Source organism: Vanessa atalanta, chromosome 14, assembly GCF_905147765.1.
Source record: "Vanessa atalanta chromosome 14, ilVanAtal1.2, whole genome shotgun sequence".
NCBI classification, from domain to species: Eukaryota; Metazoa; Arthropoda; class Insecta; order Lepidoptera; family Nymphalidae; genus Vanessa; species Vanessa atalanta.
In genome coordinates this window covers 4,079,170-4,094,315 of record NC_061884.1, presented here as the reverse complement: position 1 = coordinate 4,094,315, position 15,146 = coordinate 4,079,170, and the positions used below count along the sequence as shown (strand labels likewise).

General features: G+C 30.8%; 1 protein-coding gene across 1 annotated transcript in view; it reads left to right on the top strand.

Moving 5' to 3' along the window:
- LOC125068801 (transmembrane protein 151B-like) overlaps positions 1–15,146 on the top strand; it is a 54,017-nt gene that overhangs the window by 18,140 nt on the left and 20,731 nt on the right. The gene's annotated exons all lie outside the window — the stretch shown is intronic.

Genomic DNA, 15,146 nt, shown 5'->3' with positions numbered 1-15,146 from the left:
CACTACGATCCATGGTTATAAAATGAAAATACCTTTCTGAGATTTGTTTGTTTAACAAGTTAAAGGAAAATCCAAGAATGTATTACAAAGCTCGCCGCTCAAACTTTTCCCGCCTCACCTTCAAAGAAATAGCTCAGTGGAAAAATGACGTTTGTTGTTATTCTAACCACACGAAAATATCGTATATTTCTATCGTATTACAGGTGTATTCGGCTTAAAGGGTTTTTTGGTAACAAAGCATTTTAGCAGCGAGAGCTAAGAACTTGTTTGTATATTTGATTAATAATAAGTTGTAATTAATGAAAGTAAAATGTTCTTCTCCTTCAAAGATTGCTTTCTTAATATTTCATTCATAGAATAATTGTACCAAGATATAATATTGTACAGAATAATCTCGTTATTAAAGATGTTGTGTACAACAGTTTTATTTTAACATCTTTCCCGTTTTCTAATTAAAATTTCGATTCCGTCAGACTCGTTCGAAAATAAATGATGTAACAAAAGCAACGGTAATTCGGTTAGCATTTTCCTCACTTTTCCTCTTTTCAGGGATCGTGTTTGACCTCGTTTGAAGGGCGCCACGCCTATTGACATTTCGTAAAATTTACGTTCGAACTTTAGGAAGAGCCCTCGGAAAATTCAAAAGTGCTGAAGATTATTAAAATTATTGAAGGTGATCTAAATCATTGGTATACTATTTTAGATATTGGTAGACTATAGGTAAACCCGTACCGCTTATAATTAAATCGCTTGTAACTACAGACAGAATATACTAAGCCAAACTTCTGACACAACTCAGTGTGCAAATTAACACACATGTTACCATTATAATGGAATACTTATATTCAGTAAATATTTTGTACTCCATCTTAGTTCATTTTGTATTTTTTTTTTTTTTGATAATGATTTTATGCACATACTCGTACTCTTTGATAAAATCAAAATAATTTAAAGCTCTAGTAATCAAAACGTTGTATTTGAAATATATGAATATTACATTAATCTATGAGAGTAAAAAAACTTACTCACTATTTGATGTACGTACGTGCGTTAGACCTAAATCGTGTCTTATGGTCAATTCGCAGTTGTATGCCTCATAATCTTCTTCTTCACAGGTCAATATTCCTAGCAGTGTGATATACTACACTTAATATATATTATTTAAATAATGTTCTACTACTAAGTTTTATTTCTGCGTAGGTCAGCTATCAACTTGCTAGACAAACTGTCGATCAGATAAAGTGACTAACTTGGGAAACTTTTGAAAATGCCCGATTGAAGTTAATTAGATGTTTTGTTGAATAATAATTTCAGTAGATAAACACAATACGCTAATTTTAATAAAAAATATTGCTTGCAGCAGCGTTCGTAACAATTGCCAAAACTAACCATTCATCTGTCTATGCGTCTATCTATCTTATTCTATCTTTACTAACATTATATAAAGAGAAATTTTGTGAGTTTGTGAACTCGGAAAGTAAAGGCCGGAACCACAGCACTTTTTGAAAAAATCTTTCACTATTAGACATACCTATAATTTAAGGTTTAAAAAACAATAATTGCAGATAGACAAATTTCATTTAGATTTAGGTTCGTAAATAGCTTAATATGGTGCATATTACTTATAGATATAGACATCTTAATGCCTAATGCATCAATTATTATAGCGTAATACATAAAAAGGAGCGAGCGATTGCCTGTCGCACAGGCTTAAGTTTACTTTTTGACGCAAAGTTTGGATGCTTCGGACATATGATTTCTGAGTCATAGAAAATATACCGCTTTAGTTGGGTTTTGTTATTTATTTGATTTTGTTGATTGTTTTTCGTCATAATAAAGTCAGTTATTAGTCTATTCTTTTTAAAAAGTCTTTTTCACTTCTAGTCTGTGAGACATATATACTTTAGATGTTGCTAAATATTTATGTCTCATTGATTAATAAACAATACGTGATAAAATCCTTATTTCCCAATCGAAGTCGGGAAGGGTAGCTAGTTTAGTATAAATGGATATAGATGTTTGCGGTTTGGGAGTTGTGTTTTATGTCGGGTCCCTGACACGGGATATTCTTACTCACAATAATTTTATGAATATATTTATCCCTTATAAATAAAAAGGGAACGAAGGATAACTATATTATAGGGATGCTACTAAACAGTGGAGATTTATTTTTATATTAAATACCACCAAAACGATTATAATGATATTCTTAAGTAAACGAAAATAAATTAAAACAAATTTATTATATATATAAAAAGAATAAAGAAAGAACTTAAAAAATAGCAATGAAAATACAAAATAAAAAAGTAGACGGTGTATAATATTACTTTATATAGTAAGTAATTAGTAATAATACTAATAAGTATTTTGTTTACTAAAGAGCATATTTTAATAAAAAATACTTTATAATTTTTTACCTTTACTTTTACTTTTAATCTTGGTTTTAAACCTTTACTTATTGGTTGCAAATATATTATAATATAATACATTTATATATTCCACATTTTTGCCGAAAAATACCCTTAGTGTTCGCAATATTATTATTTTTAGACAATCCAGTTTCACGTACGTTGTTTATCGAGGAATCCTCGGCAACATTGTTTCGGCGCGTCCACTACATGATAGGAATCGTAGTATTCTTCCTATAACATGTAAGAGAATGTGAATATAACAGTGTAATATTGTACTTGTATTAAATTCATACATTTCTGATAGAAAGTCGTTTCTTATTTTCGCTAGATTATTCCTAACCCTCCCCATTCCTCCTCCTCCTTCACCGAATAGTTTCGTTATCTGAACCTCGAAAATCTTATTACGTAAAATGAGATAGCAGAAACTCAGTTCATACATTTATTTGTTTTTTTTTTTTTTTTTAAATTAGTATTATTTTTCTTTGAAATAATGTAGGTTCTTTTTTTCAATTCATATGTATGTAAAAATGGGACCAGACATCTTGAAATTTAAAAAAACTAACACACGACTCTTCATCGCGTTTAAAAAAAGAAAAGAAAAAAAATTACCTACACTACTATTTAAATTAGCTTACTCATAATTTCATCAGTTGAATGGTTAAGCTGTAAGCGTAAAGAGTAACAGACAGATAGTCTTGCATTGGCATCTACAATTTTAGTAAGAACAAAGCGTTCTGATTTTTTTATTTAATATGTGGAAAATTAACAGCATGTAAATTTTCCACTGCTGGGCTAAGGGATCCTCTCCCTTTGAAGGAGAAGGTTTGGAGCATATGTGGAATATGCTGCTTTGTTGGTGGATTCACATGTGGCAGAATTTCGTTGAAATTAGACACATGCAGGTTTCCTCACGAAGTTTTCCTTCACCGCCGAGCACGAGATAAATAATACACATAAATTAAGCATATGAAAAATCAGTGGATCTTGCCTGAGTTTGAATCCGCAATCTTCGCTTGAGATGCACGCGATCTAACCACTCAGCCATCTCGACGCTTTGGACACATATTGATCGTTAATAGTAGTTTAAATAAGCTACTATGTTATTCCTATGTTATATCAAAAAGAATAAAAAGAAATACAATAGAGGAAGACTTAATAACAACGTAATTTTATATATTTTAAAAGGCATTGACCCGAACAAGAAGAACTTATAATTTTGCAAGATTTAATCTTTCAAGATAGAAATTCTCTGCTGCGTTATTTACCACTTGTCTTGAAACGGCAGGTCTTATTTATTTAATACTTTATTGCACGACTCGATATATATTATACAAAACCGAGTTAAAAAAAATCTCTGCCAACAAGCCTTAGAAAGCTCAGGAAAGATCTTATGTATGGTATATTTATTTGTACAAAAAATACTCTTTATTTAAATACATACATAGAATATAAAAAAATACAATTTTGATATGAAATTAAATACTAAAAATAGTTGCTTGACTTGTCGTTTCATTGTGTCACGCGAAAGAGCTTTCGTTATTTGTTCTAAAATTTAAGGGTTGACAAAGAGAATGAGTCTAATGAACGAATGAGAAAAAAATGGTGGGAAATGTTGAGGAACAAGATAAATGTTTGGATAAATATTAAAAATAAAGAAGAATCGTATGGGTATTATGTATATAATATATAGCTATTATAAATATAGTAGAATATACGCAGTTCAGTATTCTTCAAAAAATTTACTAATTATTACATAAGAGAGCGCTATATTGTGAAGAGGCCGCCTCTTTAAACTGAAACCTTTCTTATCTAAATTGTATATTCAGTTCTATTGGTGACAATTTGGTGCTATAATTGTATACAATAAAGCTTAATTATACTGTATATTCAATATATATTATAATAATATAATATACATAAGTATGTTTTTATTGTTCACTTGCTACAAATAAAAATGTTTTAATTCGTTTAGAGCGGCAAAATACCTTGTATGTAATGTTACACTTAGCAGACGCCGAGTAACTTTACTAAAACAACGGAAAACATTTGTATTAAAGTACATCACTTTATTTTAATACAAACTGTTGCCCACGTAACTTACACATATATGCAACAAATATTAAAGAACTTTTTATACATTTTGTTCAGAATTTTTTTACAACTTTTTATTACATTGTTTTCAATTAAAAAAAAAAAGGAAATATTATTCATGTTTTGTTTTTTGGGATGTGCTTTGCAATGTCAATTAGTGTCCATAATGATTGTTATTGTGTTTTGATTACATTATACGATGTGACTAAAATTAATATACATATTTGTATGAGAAAAAAAATTATGACAGTATATATTCCATGCATGATAATCTGGTTGATATCTTTTTTTGTTGACGAAAAAATGGGTCACCTGATGGTAAGTGGTCCATGTCCATAGACATTGGAAAATTTTACAATATCTTACGGCGCCAACTTTTGGAACTAAAATGTTATGTCCCTTGTGCGTGTAGTTACACTGGCTCACTCACTATTCAAACCGGAACACAACACTACTAAGTATTACTGCTCAGTGGTAAAATTCATAATGTTCAGTTGATGGTACCTACCAAGCCCTACTACCAACTAAAATATATTGATAACTTAATCTGGTAAAAATAAACGTATAAAATAAAACATAATTCCATTAAAAAATAATACAATCATTTAATATAAAATTTAATTATAATTGGATGATTAATTATTTATGAATTGCTTCTTCTTATTTCGTTTGTCTGAGAACGACGAAAAATATTTTTATATTATTGAAAGAAAAAGGATATTTCTGATTTTATGGCCGACTAGCTAGCTCACTTACATATTGGGAATGCTTTGGAGGGTTGGGTTCCGACCATACTGGTTGAAAAGGCGCTGAGTGTTGATGAAATTTTATAGGTACTCTTAACATAAAAAAAATCTCTTTGTCGGCTCTTACGAGCCCCATGGGTTAGGAGAATGTGACTGCTTTATGCTTTAGGGGAAACTACATGGGAAAATTTTATTCATAGTTTTCGTTATAAAATAAATTTAATAAAATTAATTAAATATGAAACTAACGGACTGGCAGTAAGTACACTTTCCCATAAAATAGAAATTCAGTCGTTGTAAACCTTTTATACATTTAAAAGACTAAAACGTTATTAACAGTCTCAAAAATAACACACATTATATAAATATATATCGTATACTGTTTCGTTATATATTTATTTATGTTATATATCTTTTGTATTTTAAACATTACCCTTCTTTGCAAGTCTAATCTGACTACACACGAAGTTGCATGTAAGAGATCCTTATTAGTGATAAGACCGCTTTTGAACGCAATTGTGTTTTATATTTTCCGTAGAACTTGTTCTTTTCTATTTAAAAGACAAGAAGAAAGCAATTCTTCTTAACTATAATATAACTTTAAACATAAATTAACATTCAAATTTATCAAAGTAGGTATATTTTTAAACACTATAAATACCTAAACATGAAGTTGTTCATTCATTTGTTTGTATTGCTCGTCCACGTTAATTCATCCATTCACCGGCTTCATCACCAGGATCCATTCACACGTTTTGCTATCTCCCTACAAAATTATCTGCAACATGAGAGGTTTCAGTAACCAACATAACCTTTTTATCATAAGCCGATTACAATAAAACAACGAACAATGACGGTAAGATATACAAACTCTTTTTAGTGTTCCGTAACCAAAGGGCAAAAACGGGACCCTATTACTAAGACTTCGCTGTCTGTCCGTCCGCCTGTCTCTCACTAGGCAGTATCTCAAGAACTGTGATAGTAGTTGAAATTTTTACAGATTATGTAGTTCTGTTGCCACTATAACAAAAAATACTAAAAACAAAATAAAATAATGATTTAAGGGGGGCTCCCATACAGCAAACGAGATTATTTTACCCTTTTTTGCGCGATATCAATAATGGCAATAGGTACGCACTTGAAATATTCACAAAATACTCAGTTGTATTTTTACTTTAATAATAAATAATAAAATAAAATACATAAAAAATAAACAGTAATAATATTGGTACGGAACACTTCGTGCGCGAGTTCGATTCACACTTGGCTTTAACAGATTTGCTCGGATATGATGAGGGATATTGTGCATATGCGTGCTGTTATTGGACTCTGAGTTTTGTGTATATAAAATTTCTTAAAGATCGCTTGAGTAGTTATGACGAGAAAGCATTATAAAAAAAAAACAAACAATATCAATATATAACACTTTAGAAAAACACTTTTTAAATGGTCCAATTTAACCTGAAGTTTCTACATTAATTGTAAGTTAGCTGACATCCGCTTATAGCGAACTATTATTGGCGACCCTGACACGAATAGTTGCGGTCGATTTTGTTGATAACATGAGGTAAACGAAGGTCAGTACGAAGGATAACTATGACTATGTGGGAAATTCTATATAACGTATCAACGTGGACTGCGTTTTATGTGATATATTTATTTATATTCAACTTCTGTAAACCAAATATTACATGACATACATTTTTAAAAAAGGATGTTTTATCTTGTTTTTTTTTTTCATAATTTCGCTAATAACTTTAATCAAACTAAATGTTCATGAAGTAAATACATATTAAATTTCTTTCGCCGGTTCTTCTCAGGTCAGAGTATTTTCTTTTCCGAACTGGTGGTAGTTTTTAATTTGACAATCAATAAGTAAGCGTAATGCTTCTATATTTAATAAAGGAATTTCAGTTTGACTTTGAGTAATATTATCACAAAATTTGCTTATACAATTGCTACGATTTCTTATTCATATGCCACTGGCATTTTAAGACCGTGCTCATCTTTATGTAAGACGACTTGTGGGTAAGGACCTCCCATTCATGTTATTCCCAAGCCGCAATACTTTTATTGCTGTTTCGCTTTAAAGAGAGAGTAAGCCAATTTATTAGTAATAGTAGCAATATAGATACATCTTAGATCCCATGGATGTATCTCAGATTATAAAACGAAGCGCATATGGAGCACGCGGAACAATATAGTGGAGCAACTAAAGCGAATGCAAATCCAAAACGAATACAAATCCATAAATTCCCGATAATGCGAAACGTCATTTTGTTAATCCGTCATTCGTTTTATTTTCGTTTTATTAATATGCTTGATTATTCATTATTGACGCATTTATAAATTGTTAAATTCTACACACACAACCACGAATTTGTATTCGCCTTTGTTACTTACTTCTATTAGTTTCGCTCCATCTGTAACGTAACATTCCGCTTGTAAAAAATCTGTGATTATTTTAAAATACACTTCAGGCGTATCGTCAAAATAATATATTCGAGTATATATAGAAATTCCATCGTTATCTCAATCTTCCTGACTTAAATGCGAAAACATTGAACAAACAATTGTCGCCTGTGAGGGACGTCTAATTAAACTTTGCCTCTCGTGATATTTGCTTTGAATTGTCTTTAATCCGATATGCTGATAACTTAAATAAATAGAGAGGGATTAATTCAATTACATTAATTCGTTTCTTTGACCTAAAATTGTTCTCGTACTGTAATTAAACGACTTGAAACTGTTTATATCCTGAGTAACTTATGACCTTTTTATTTGATAAAATTTAAATATTGATAAATTTTGTAAAATATTCGATATTATTAAAATACATAGTTGTTCACTTCAAGAAAAGAACAAAAACAACAAGATATTCACGCTTGTCACGGCAATTGGTAAATTTAAATTAAGCCATAATTAAGCCATATTCAAATATAATTCTTATGTTTAATTAGTTAATACTTTTTAGAGTTAAAAAAAATTTCGCCATTTGTTAAAATAGATGATGTTAGTGTCGACATTTTATTCCATGAATCAATACAATACAATAATACATATTCCTAAAACATCAAGCGTATTAATTACGAATACGTCACTAATACTGTTAAAGGGAATTACGAAATTATGGATGTTATAAATAAATATTGGACAACATCACATACATTACTCTGATCCCAATGTAAGCAGCTAAAGCATTTGTGTTATGGAAATCAGAATTAACGACTGTACCACAAACACCCAGACCTAAGTCGTCGGAGTGGCGTACCCATGAAAACCGATGTACACACTACTCGACCACGGAGGTCGTCAGATAGAGGATGTTGAATAATATGACTTAAAAGCGCATTATTCCAATTAAATTGTCTATACCGACAATTGTACGTGCGTCATATTTGAACAAAGACATGTCACTGTGTACACCAATTGACCCGTACGGTGAATTTGCACAATAGATATATTGACACCAGTTACATGATCATAGTGAGCGTTACGTATACCTCTATTGTCTATTTATCGAAGAAGGAATAAACTTAAACAAAACTTAGATTAGCTCAGCTATATTGTTTACTAGTTGAATGATGTATCTTTTTTTACACACTATTTCACTAAACTACATATATTCATTTTAGTTTAGACTATTCATATTAAAACTTTCGACCAGATATCGCGTCAAATCGATGTCGATTTAGCTTTTGTCCTCTTGTGGTTGGAATAGACTATATGTATTTAAAATTACATTTTCAAAAATCTAAAATTCATAATATCTAATATTAAAACTAAAATTTATTACGGTATCAATTTTATATAAATCTTTCAGTAAATATTGTTTTCGCAAAATATATAAGTTTAGCCGCCCTAATTAAACGATCTTACGTCAATTTCTAAGGTCTATTGATAGGGAATGCTTGTCTTTGTAGTATAATTTTAAATGAACAAACATATTAATAAGTCCACATTCATTTATTTCTTTATAATTAAACGTAAGAAGCCAAAAGGGTTCAGTAGATCTTAATTGAAGATCGTGGGTCCAAATCCGGACTTCAACCGCTGAGTTTAATTTCCTTATTTTGTATTTATAATTTATCACGTGTTTGGTCTGAGAATAAAAACATCGTGAGCATATGTCGGATTGAATTCCGCTGTTTATGCTCTGATACAATCCGGACCAGCGTGATGGAATTACATTAACAGCCTGTAAATTTCCCACTGCTGGACTTACATTTGCTCAAGAAGGAAACGAAATATTTTCTTAAAACAAATAATGCTCAAGACACTGAGCTCGCGCGAGTTTTGTGGATTTATTCGCTTTCATTGTGATGTTAAAACAATGGCTTCTCGAAAGACTTTTAGTCGTTTTCTTAGAATACTTTAAGAATTTCTTGTCGACATGTGTCAAAAGTCTCGTTGAGATTGTTTTGTATAAAATGCCATCTTAATTTGTCGTCGAATGTTTATAATAATAATTAAGTCAAGTCACAACATAGTCAAAAATATTTTAAGAATTAATTCCAACATTTTTTTAGTTAGCTTTGAGAAGACGGAACTTCCTCAAGACACTTTAAAGGAACTTCCGTAGGCAAAAGCTTTTGAAGGCTCAAAAGTAATATAATAAAATTCTTTAAAAAAAAACTATACGCCGAGCACGAGATGAATTATAAACACAAATTAAGCACACGGAAATTCACTGGTGTTTGCCTGGGCTTGAACCCGCAATCATCGGTTAAGATGCACACGTTTTAACCACTGGGCCATCTCGGCTCTCATATGGAATAAGAACCAAAAATTCTCCATAACATATCTCAGTATAATATATCAAAAGTTAATTTAAAAAATAATTAAATTTGAGTCGTTTATTGGAGATTATATTACGTCTGTTTGTCAACGATACTGAAAATAATACTTTAAAACGATGCAGCTGCCCTTTCCCTGGCTAATGGATCGTGGATAAGCATCACGAGTTGAGCTTATACTTTTAGCTCTATGACCTTAATAGGTTATTCGTTAAATGTGACAAAATAAAATGTCAATGTTATTCAAACAATAACCATTCTGTTGTATACTGAATGCTCATCATACAACCTCGGTGGGTACATGGAACGCTAAATGCCATTATAATTAATTAACCAATAGCTAACAACAGAAAATATAAATCTGGAGAGATATAAATTTATGAACGATTATGAAACTTATATAGAAAATCATGTTTTTTTCATTAGTCTGTTTTGCTTTTAGAATCCGGCAAAACATTTTAATTTGGCGTTCATTAGTGTCAAATTTCAACATCCAATAAATACACTTAAATTATATACCTATATATAATATTAATATAACAACACATTGCCATTATCATTATTTTCTGTATCTTTCTGTGGCTTCCGAGCGATCGTGGGTAGGCGGGCGAGGAGAATCAAAACCACGTGTTTAAAATATAACAGTAATACAATCAGCACTTTCTGTATTATAATAAAGTAACGACGCTCCACCAGGCACGTCTTGCTTACACGATATGCAAATGCATTACACAAAAGAGCCTGAAGTTGCGTCAGAGTGAAGAAACGTCCAACTGCCCTATACCCCATGTTACTGTCAAAAATGTCATTATTACTTTTTTTCGTTTCTTGAGACTCTCAAAACACAGTGGCCCGTCAAATATAAAATAAAAAATTAATAACACGCGGTCTCCTGTTGCCGATATAAAAAAGGGTGTGAAGGTTCTATATTGAGGGTACTTTTGCGGAACTTTTTCATGTTAATCCATCAAGTTTGTAAATGTACGTGATTACATTTCATAAGTATCAAAAACTCAAATTTAATTCGCAAGTTCTTGTATTTTGTAAAAGTTGCGGATAATGATGCCGATTCAGAAAGAAATCTCAAAAAATCTACAAAGAAATATTGCTATCTCTTTCTCGTTTATGGAATTGAAAAGGATAACAAGTCTTATATTCGTGACAGTGTAGATATGTTTTTTAATATAAAACTTTTTATTTCAAATTGATACTCCTATTTTGCTTTTTTGAAAGATTTATTACAAGATCCTCATACCTTATCCACTCGTTGGTCTTGTGGCTAGATATAAGAACACAGATCACGAGGTTTTGGTTTCAATCCCAATTATTGGGTTTTTCTACAACAGTAACTAAATATTGGAAATCACGTAACCAAGCTCAACTTTTTCCAGTCGTGTTGGTTTTGCAGTCCCATTGGATTATGAGAGCGTGGAGCTAATACTTGTTGACTTCCAGGCAGGATGTATTGCATACATATAAGTATTTTTAAATGTTGAAAACTACTGAGTTTCTTGCCGGTTCTTCTCAGTAGAATCTGCATTCTGAACCGGTGGTAGCTTCACTTATACTAATATAGTTTGTTAAATGACAATTCAAAAGTGCTTGTAAAAACCTACTTGAATAAAGTATATTTTGGTTTGATTGGATTGAATAGAGAGCGTACCTGTGTTTGCAGACACTTTTGCACTATAATTCCTCCGTTGATGGCTGGTCTCCTTTCAGACCGGCCATCGTGACTTAAATCGGTTATAACGACATAATTATTTTAGTACATAGTTAAGTTTTAGTTTAGTTTTAGTATATAATTAAAAATAAACCATCACCCTGATTATTACATATTTGTTATGTTTTTATTGTTTTCTTTAGAGCATAAACATAAAAATTACGATTGTCACATAAAACGGGAGACGGATTAATATTATACTAAAACATTGTCTTAGAAACGCTGAATTTCTGGTATAAGTTTTATATATATTGGTTAAGTTTCAAAGTGGCACCGGTAACCGAGAAGTTATGTGGAAACCGGCTATCAGGGTATGGACATGTTACGCAGAGAAATGAGGACCATGTTGTGAGGAACGTCTGAAGCATGAACGTGGATGGATATAGAGGAAGGGGACGATTAAAGAAACGATGGATGGATTGTATGAAAGACGAAAGAATGTTGCTGGAAAGAATGTTACGAGTGAGATGGCGTCAGACAGAGAAGTATGGAAGAAGAAAACTTGCTGCGCCGACTTCAAATAAAATTGGGATAAGGATGATGAATTTGTTTAGTAATTTTTTTTTAATTAATCATTAAAAAATCATCTTCTAATTTATTAGTACGAGTAAAATCGTCGGCGGGCGTTGTAGCTTATAACATGTTTTACAATCAAGTACACTTCGATGGATTAGTTAATTAGTAGTAATGTTTAATAGTAGCCTATGACACTTGGGATCCATTTACTAATCAAACGAAATTAAAAGTAATTAGATCAGTGCCACTAATGCAAACCGCATTAAATAGAAGTAATAATTCAGAGTAAATTATAAAAAAATATTTCATAATTATGACCAGATTTTTTTCCAGATCGCATTTTTTTAAACTAGAGTAAATTATGCCACTGATTTTTTTTTATAAAGCCTTTAAATATCTTTCTGCTGGGCTGAGGCATCCTTTCCTTTTTAGAAATATTGGTGCTCATTCCACCATGTTGGTCATGGATACACATGTGGTAGGTTTTAATCCGATATATGCATGTTTCCTCGCGATGTTTCTACACTGATTTCGAGATGAATTATAAACACAAATTAAGCTCTAAATATTCAGTGGTGCTTGACCAGGTTGAACCCGTAATATTTGGTTGAAAATCACGTATTCTACCTAATGGATCATTTCGGTTTGCGTTATCAAATAAATATCGTTATCACAATTACCCGTCTGGTTAATTGCGCCACCAATAATGGAATTATGTTTTTGTTTCCAACAAATATTGCTTAGTTTATCTCATCTCATATATCGTAGTGTAAAGGGAAGAAAGCCTATTATGTAATGCTATTACGTGATCAGCTTATATACATTTTAACAACGTTATATTGACGTCCTCCAAAGCACTCAACATCCTAATTGCATACAAATATAAAATGTAACGAGGACGATTGTGTCTGGCAAATGCAGTGAAAATTCTCTTTTATTAAAAATAAGTAAGTGACTTAATCTAAAAAATTCAAATATTTATTAGGTATATTGCGATATTATAGAAATCACTTGCATCTAAATAGATAATATTTAAATTAGAGTTAATTATTAATGAAATATGTTTTTTAAAAATCACTTCATACCGACAAGAGTTAATCGTTGTATCACAGTTTTATTAGAAGCCGATAGAAAGTCGATATTATGGTACTATAGTACGACAGAACTTACATCTAGCATCAGCTAAATTCGTAAAACCGATCACATCCGAATTAAGTGACTTCGAAATCATCAATCTTTATTTATTTGTTGTACACAAACGTAATAATTTTAAACATCATATAACCAAATACATTCGCCAAATTGACGATTGGTTTTTTTTTTATTGTCGATGGTACATTTAAATTGTGTCGTACTATATGCGTTTGGTTCCAATATGTTATATATATTTGATATTAAATACATGAGTTAAAAATAAAACTTAAATTTTACTCTAATCATAAAATCAATGTTAATTTTGACACCCGATAATTTCAAAATCACATTGAAACACGTAATACAGTACGAGGTTAATATTTATTTACATACATAATTACAGAATTATTTTGATTTATAAAATAAGTATATAAAAATCAAAACTTAAAAAACGACTTCACTAAACATGATTGTGAACTAGACGAATTTCCCCGTTGAATCACAATTCCAATTTCCTGGGCGAAAAATGAGCCAGCCACATATGGAGGTGGAGGCAATAAGACCGGGTGTTATATCTTTTAGAAATGTTTATGCACTATGATTTCCAGGTGTTGTTCGAATCCAAACGGCAAATATAGTTTGGGATTTTTGCCCCGTTTGTTCGCTTCAGCATTATATGCTTTTAACATTATTTTCTCATAAGAGACTATTTATTTAACACATGTAACTCAAAGAAACTATTTTAAGACCATCGAGTCTGTAATCATCTTGACTAATTGCAAATGGTTCAATAAGAACAGGAACGTCAATGGTGTCAATGACCTTTTTAATACATACTACATTTATTGAATTTTGTAATACCAATTAAGTACCTAAAAATATAGCTTGATTTATAAATCTACGTCCATATTTATGAATAACTTATATAGCACATAGCTATAGAATCTCGAAATAGATGAAACGGTCCATGTATTATCGGAACACTTTGTTTTTCTCTATCATCATTTCAAAATAATAAATTAATTAAAAAAAAAAAAAAATTAAATGTAAAGAGAATTAATAAATAACGATAGAACAAAGTTGACAACGGATTAGTATATAACAGTGTTGCGTAAAGTTTTTAAAGTTTTGGTAATTTGGTACAAATCTAATTATTAATAATGTGTTATTTGAAAATGCTATCGTAATTCATCACAATTCTATTTTGTTAATCTTGATGATTTTGAAGGATTATTTAACAATAACAAGGTTCGGTTTATCTAAACCCGAATTTAAATCACTGTAAAGGAAGTTTGATCTAAGAAAATTCTTTTATATTCCTTATTTATGTATTAATAGTTTATTCGATTCATCGATTTTCATCAACAATTCTCTTATTGGAGAGGGTTTTACTTACATTACTGCTATAGTCCAAATGCTGCATAAATCTCATGTGTATTCTTTCGATTCGCTGAACATAGATATCATAATGATTTCATAAATAATCATATTCTAGCTTCTAGTCCTGGATTTCCTCATGTAGAATAAGGTAGGAAGACAAACGTATATTATAAAGAAAACTCTTCCTTTTTTGGACTATGCGTACGGTCTATGTGCGCATAGAAGACTAATATATGAATATTTTTGCGTTAGGCTCTCTCATCGGGATTTACTTGTCCAAAGTGTAATGTAACATTACACGCCCAACATGTCATTTTACAAATAGTGACGTTACATTAGCGAATGGAAA